We start from the raw sequence: 7,684 nt of genomic DNA, 5'->3' as shown, positions 1-7,684 counted from the left end.
ACACACATGCACACATCACATACACACACATGCACTCATGCGCACACACACCACACAGTACTGTCTGAAAGCGTCACTTCATACAAAACACACACTCACACGCCAATAAATTGTGCTGTTCCTTGCCCACACAGCAATGGAATTAACTGGTCCTTGCTTTAATACACACAACACACACACACACACCTGAACTAATTCCTGCCCTACCAGTCTGCTCTCTCTCCTCAGCTGATCTGAGAAACACAAAAGCAACTCCACCCCCTACCCTCGCCCCCTCCTCCTACAACCCCCCCCCCCCTCTCTCGGCCTGCTCTCTATTCCCCTCCCCCCTCATCTGCATACTGCCAAGCCCTAGCCAATCAGAAACCTGAAACCCTCGTGACATCACCGGCCTAGGCAGCGAGGGGAGAGAGACTGCGAGAGCGAGCAGGAGGAGAGAGAGAGAGATAGAAAGAGAGAGAGCAGGTTCCTTTTTTCCGTTGCTTCCTCCTCTCCGCCTGTCAGGCCACTCAAGTGGATTCTCTGGTTCTACCGGCTGCGTGTGTGTGTGAGCGTGTGTGTATATCGCCGTGCCGTGTGTGTGTGTGTAGCTGTGTGTGGCGCAGGAGAGAGAGAGAGAGAGAGAGGCTAACGAAACTCTACTCTGGATTTACCCCAAACACACCGACACACAGACCGGGCCACCGCAGATACAAGCAGACAGCTGTGGAGAGACAGACAGACAGACAGAGGGAGCAAAAGAGAGACAGATAGATAGAGAGAGACAGACAGACAGACAGCGGGAGAGAGAGGTGGGGATGGAGTGAGGCTAACTGGGGGCCGATGCATCTGGCTACTGGAATACTACAGGAACGAGGGATCTGACGAACGAGGGATCTGTCAGGAGAGGAAGAGAGGACTGTTTATTCCGGCACGGACACCGAGAGGGAAGGATGAGAGGAGACTGGCAAGGTAAGAAACGAACGAATGAACACAGCATGAAAAACAGACGAGTGTAGCATTCTATTTTTTTATATCTGTGAACTGTAGTGCTAGATGGATGGATGGACGGACGGATGGATGGATGAAAAATAGGACTAGCAGGCCTCTCCTCCTCTCCCCATCTCTCTCTCTTTCTGCTGAAGGCTGATGTGTGTGTGTGTGTGTTTTAGGCTGGATGGCCGCTAGGATGAAGGAGAGAGGGAGAGAGAAAGGAGGAAGAGAGAGAGGGTGATAGAGGAAGATAGGATGGGGAGATAGAGGGAGGGAGTGAGAGGAGTATGGGGTAGAGGAAGAGAGAGGGTGATAGAGGAGGATAGAATGGAAGAGAGGGGATATGGGGTGTATGGGGAGATAGAGGGAGGGAGAGAGAGGAGTATGGGGTAGAGGAGGAGAGGGGGATATGGGGAGGAGGGGGTCGCTTTCATCTTTTAGCTGCAGCTGCAGCATCCTTCCCCCCTCCCCCCTCATCTTCTCTCTCCCTCGCTCCTCTCCATCTCTCCACCCTTCGTCTCTCTCTCTCTCTCTCTCTCTCTCTCTCTCTCCCTTGCTCCTCTCCATCCCTCCACCCCTCGTCCCTCTCTCCCTCGATCTTCTCCATCTCCCCTTCTTGGCCCCCTATCTATTTCTCTTCTCCTCTCCATCTTTATCGTTCTCTCTCCTCCTGTCCATCTTTCCTTCCATCTCTCTCTCTCTCTCTCTCTCCACCTCTCTGCCCACCATAATTAAAGCGTTGCACAGATGAAAAAATGGGGGGATTGTGTCACTTCGACAGAGAGAGAGATGAGGATGGAGCGAGAGAGGGTTGTACAGGGATGGAGAGAGAGATGGAGGGATGCGGATGAAGGGATGTAGAAAGAAGGATGGAGAGGGGTGCAGGGGGAGAGAGAGGGGTGTAGGGAGATGGAGAGAGAGAGAGATGGAGCATAAACAGGGATGCTGGCCTCCATCTTGAATTGGCCATTTTCTCTTTTCGCCGTCACCGCCTGAGAGAGAGAGTGTGTGTGTTGAGTTCCTGTGCCTGTGTGTGTGTGTGTGTGTGTGTGTGTGTGTGTGTGTGTGTGTGTGTGTGTGTGTGTGTGTGTGTGTGTAACGTGCGTTAAGTGAAGTAGCCCTGTCTTCCTCGTACACCATTAGGAGGTGATGATGCTTTTTTTCTTTGTTAGGCCACCTAGCTAGCCGGTTAGCCACTAGCAACACACACACACACACACACACCGCTCCCTCCCTCCCTCCCTCCCTCCCTCTCTCTGTGTATCTCTCTTTCCCTGTCGCTCCTTCTCTGTCTCTCTGCCTCTTTCTCTCTCTCTCTCCCTCTCTCTGCCTGCTATCTATCCCTCTATCCCTCTGTGTGTGTGTGTGTGTGTGTGTGTGTGTATTTGGGTTGATTGATTTTTCTCCTCCTGCAGTCAAGGTTGGTTGGTTGGCATCACCACACACACACACACACATAAATTGTGTACGTGCAGCGAGGGGAGCAGTGGGGTTGATGTTGTAACTCGTCCCCCTTGGAAGTGTGTGTGTGTGTGTGTGTGTGTGTGTGTGTGTGTGTGTGTGTGTGTGTGTGTGTGTGTGTGTGTGTGTGTGTGTGTGTGTGTGACACCCAACACACTATCTGAGCCCAGTGGCTTGACACATACGTAATCAGGCACAGTTTGGATACAGGGCATGCACACACACACACACAATATCTCTCTCTCTCTCTCTCACTAACACACACACACCACACACACACACTGTAAGAGCAGAGACCTGTGGCAGAGGCTGCAGTATTGCCAGGCCCTGGTCAGACGTCCAGCGTCCAGCATATGTGAGTTCATAGAGGAAAGACCAGGGGAAATAGTGATGGATGAAGTGGATATTGAACACAGTCGTTTCCCTGATGGCACCCTTTGAAACATGCATGGAATGGTTAGACGGTGTCGTTCATCATCCTTTTTGCTAGCCTGGTTTTACCAGACCACATTAATTAATTCGTAATTCATTTTTGGTCTGGGTCCTCGGTGCCCTGGAGCACTTGGGCGGGAGGAGTGAGCTCAGCTCTGATTTGAAATGAGCTCTGACCAATTGCTGACAGTTGACGCTCATGACGTATGTTATTATGTTCCCAAGTGCGTTCGCTTATGGGCCGGTAACACCAGTTGTCTGAATACCGGCTGAAAACCCTCCCCAGAGAAGCGTAATCATACCATTCGTGTATTAATTAGGAAGTCATTCAAAATGAATGGTCTGTCCTGTCAGTCTACCTGTTTGCCCTCGTCTCTACTTGAATAGATCTCTTGCAGCCCTGGAAGGACGGCCTTAGTGATTTTAGCAGAGCTATACTCTATGCAGGCTACCTTATCCTCAGCGGTAGCCTGATTATCATCGCCTTTCAAATCTCTTCGAGACTTGGTCTGACCAAGAGCTTAACAATTAACATTTCCCAAACAGCATTTTCCAAATTGCCTCCCTTGGTTTGCTAATGATTGTTTGCTTCCCAACAAAGTGGGAGGAGTTCCCGTATTTGCGGGACCTCAGAAAGTACTTGCATTGACTCTTGACCTGCAACGCTGAAGCTGTTGCGTCACTAGGAGGGCACAGCCTGGCTACCTCAGCGGTGCAGTTGCCATCCCATCTTGACATGGTTCCAGTCATCACTGATTCAATTGTGGCAGTGTAGAAGGACTTCTGCATATCTCATGGAACTTTGAACTTTCTTAACCTCCTGAGGTGGTACAGACGCTGCCTAGCCATATGCAGTATATCACTCTATATCGCCTCTACTTTCGCAATGTTATGATGCTCCCTGAATTTGTTATTGCATTTTTGTGCAACCTTTATGGTCAAACCAGCTTCGGGCTACACGTGGGACACCAGAGCCGCTGGCCAACATTTTTACAGACAGAACTTTTTGGACCCAACTGAGACGTTACATTACATTCTATTACATCACATTGCATTACACCTACCCCCACATTGCTCCAGAGACTGTAACCAGGGCCCTGTAAATTACTGTGCGTCACTTTGGATAAAAGCTTTATCTAAGTGTAATGCAATGTGATGTAATAGAATTTATCACCCGGTGAGCAGACAGAATGTCTTCTGATTCGCTGAGCAGGTGTCCTTTATTCCCCGGTAGCAGGACACCTATATGATGTCGTGCGGGCGTCCAAGTTGCTTCTTTTCTAACTTTCTGGCGAAGTGCCGTTAGTAATTCTATCGCATCTGGTTGTCAAGTCAAACACCTGCGCTGTCGGGCTGTTAGAACGCTCCGCCTCGTCCATTATTTCCCTTGATATCGGGACACCTCGTCGGTATTCCATACGTAATGTAACGTCTCAGTTGGGTCCAAAAAGTTCTGTCTGTAAAAATGTTGGCCAGCGGCTCTGGTGTCCCACGTGTAGCCCGAGGGTTGCCGATTCGATTCCTGACTCCACTGAGTGGGTTTGGGGTGGTGAATAACTGTCCCCCATCCTCCTCCATGAGTGGTGCATCCTGAGTATGGTACTCTGGTATCCCCCATCCTCTTCCATGACTGAGGTAGCCTGAGCATAGTACTCTACTCTCCCCCATCCGCCTCCATGACTCAGGTACCCAGAGAATGGTACTCTATTGTACCCCATCCTCCTGCACGACTGAGGTAGCCTGAGCACGGTACTCTACTCTCCCCCATCCGCCTCCATGACTCAGGTACCCAGAGAATGGTACTCTATTGTACCCCATTCTCCTTCATGACTGGGGTACCCAGAGAATGGTACTCTATTGTACCCCATTCTCCTTCATGACTGGGGTACCCTGAGCACGGTAGTGTCCCCCATTCTCCTCCATGACTGGTGTACCCTCAGCATGGTAGTGTGTCCCTCATTCTCCTCCATGGCTGGGGTACCCTCAGCATGGTAGTGTGTCCCCCATTCTCCTCCATGACTGGGGTGCCCTCAGCATGGTAGTGTGTCCCCCTTTCTCCTCCATGGCTGGGGCACCCAGAACACGGTCCTGCTCCCTTCAGGGTGCCTGTTGGGCTGCATGCCTTGTATGAAGCATGAATGCAATTTTGTTGTGTTCTCTGTGTGCAGTATCCCATCTCAAGCACCACCAATCCTCCCATACACACATACACACACACACACACACGTGCACATGCACACACTCACGCACACACACGCACACGTACACAACCTGCATCCACAGTCTGCAGTCAGGTGTGGACTTGGGCATCACTGGGTCTCTTGACAACACAGGTTACCATGGCAACAGCAATGCCACAAGAGCGAGGTAACCCGTCAGCTGGGAGTCACTTTTCAACATATCCACTTACACTAGTGTGTGTGTGTGTGTGTGTGTGTGTGTGTGTGTGTGTGTGTGTGTGTGTGTGTGTGTGTGTGTGTGTGTGTGTGTGTGTGTGTGTGTGTGTGTGTGTGTGTGTGTGTGTGTCGGTGTGTAACCTGATCAGGGGGAGATCTTTTCCTTTGGAGTCGACTTAGACCAACACACACACACGCGCATGCACGTACGCACGCACACACACACACACACCTATTAGCTTTACTTCAATAATGTGAATAATGTGTGTGTGTGTGTGTGTGTGTGTGTGTGTGTGTGTGTGTGTGTGTGTGTGTGTGTGTGTGTGTGTGTGTGTGTGTGTGTGTGTGGCGGGGAGGGGGGTGGTAACAGGGGGTTGGGTGTCACCTGTTTTTTATCTTGATATCACACTCCAAGTAAGCCCCTTGCTACTCCTTATTGAGACAATACTAGTTCACACACACACACACACACACACACACACACACACACACACACACACACACACACACACACACACACACACACACACACACACACACACACACACACACACACACACACGCACACACGCACACACACACACACACTGATCCTGAGGGAGGTGAAGGTGTCCAGTAGTCCACCCATAATGCACAGACCCAGCATGTCGCCCATGTACACATCAGGGCCTACTGTACATTCACTCAGCTGTCAGAAACAGCACACACACGCACACACACACACACACACACACACACACACACACACAGAATAACTTGAGGTGAATAAATGTGTGCAATATATTTTAGACATTTGAGGACACATGCTGTATTTAGTAAAGATCATCTGCGTCTGTGTCTGTGTGTCTGTGCGTGCACGCATGCACGTGTGTGTATAGAGTGTATGGCGTGTGTGTGTGTGTGTGTGTGTGTGTATGGTGGATTAGTGCTGGGGATTGGCGGCCATCTGCCACATTTGGCTCGTGCAGTGACACACTAGTGACACACTAACACACACACACACACACACATACACACGTGTGCATGTGCACATGTGCACAACCACACACACACACAAAAAGCACACACACGCACACACACACACGCACAGAGTACTCTTGTGGTGACACGCTAGTAACACACAAACAAACACAATAACACACATGCATACTGCACACACACTTTCTTCTCTCTGACTGTGTCGGTCTCACTCACACACTCTCTCTTTCAATCACTCATTCACTCTCTCACACACACACACACGCTCACACGCTCAAGAGGTGCCCGGACACCTCTTGAACACCTCGTCTCACACACTGTTGTGCACAGGCAGTCAAGCCCTGCTCGAGTGTCTGGGTGTATGTGAATGAGTAAAGAGACGGTGGTTTTTGGGGAGGTGGCGGCTCAGTTGGTACAGGAGCCGTTCGGCAACCCAAAGGTTGCAGGTTCGAACCCTGCTCTGCCTCACCCCATCGATGTGTCCTTGAGCAGGATGGGTAAACCCAAGTTGCTCCTGGTGTGTGAATGTGTGTGTGAATGGGTGAATGTGAGGCATCAAGTAGGTAGCAGGCTTCACTCAGGTTTCTTGATAACTTTTAAGGGTGCTGTCCCAAATGAATACTTGGAATCAAAGAAAAGGGGAGCACACCTTGCATCAATTGCTTTCTTTATTTTTTTGTGCACAGACGCGTTTCGGCGTGTGCCTTCCTCAGTGTGCAACCAATGTGAGGCATACAATGTAATGTGAATGTGAGGCATACAATGTAAAGCGTTTTGAGGGCTCGAAGGAGTGGAAAGGCGCTATATAAATGCAGTCCATTTACCATTTAACAAGAGCGGTGGAAGGGTGTTGCAGGCTAGCCTTGCTGGAGTGTTTGGGTGTTGCAGGCTAGCCTTGCTGGAGTGTGTGGGTGTATCAGTAAGAGTGTGTGAAAGTGTTTTGCCGGATAGCCTTGCTTGAGTGCTTGGGTGCATGTGTCATGCATAAGAGCGCATGGTCACTATTTTTCTAATGCAGCTGTTATTGTAGCACGGGTCACTGTATTGCAGTAATGCACCTCTTGCTGTAGCACTGATCACTTTATTGCACTAATGTACCAACTAAGGATAGACCGATGTATCGTATATGTATATGTATCGGTCCAATATCGGGCCGATATTTGCATGTTTTTAGTGTATCGTTACCGATGCGCAATATTTATTATTTTATGTCATTCGGGTTTTTTTTAAAAGCACCAAGACACTTTATTTTTGTATTACTTGATTGTTATGCATTACTTGATTGTTAGAGTGGGTGTTTAAATGTTACAAGTTCTACCTCAATTTGATAATGTTTATTTTTAACTAGAGACCTGGAATATTTGTCATTTTTTAACCTTTTTTTAAGCCCTATTGGGAAACTGCAACTCCCATTGTCATTGTGACACAGCACTCCACAGCACTCC

At 49.5% G+C, this 7,684-nt stretch overlaps 1 protein-coding gene across 1 annotated transcript in view; it reads left to right on the top strand.

Moving 5' to 3' along the window:
• Nucleotides 1-455: 455 nt before the first annotated feature.
• LOC134452915 (serine/threonine-protein kinase PAK 3-like) overlaps nucleotides 456-7,684 on the top strand; it is a 33,567-nt gene continuing 26,338 nt past the window's right edge. The window contains exon 1 of the mRNA XM_063203593.1: nucleotides 456-951. The gene's annotated coding sequence lies outside the window, so the exon portion shown is untranslated. The remainder of the gene's footprint in view (nucleotides 952-7,684) is intronic.

The sequence above is a fragment of the Engraulis encrasicolus genome, chromosome 7 (assembly GCF_034702125.1).
Source record: "Engraulis encrasicolus isolate BLACKSEA-1 chromosome 7, IST_EnEncr_1.0, whole genome shotgun sequence".
In the NCBI taxonomy this organism is placed as follows: domain Eukaryota; kingdom Metazoa; phylum Chordata; class Actinopteri; order Clupeiformes; family Engraulidae; genus Engraulis; species Engraulis encrasicolus.
This window is presented reverse-complemented; position numbering and strand designations above follow the sequence as displayed.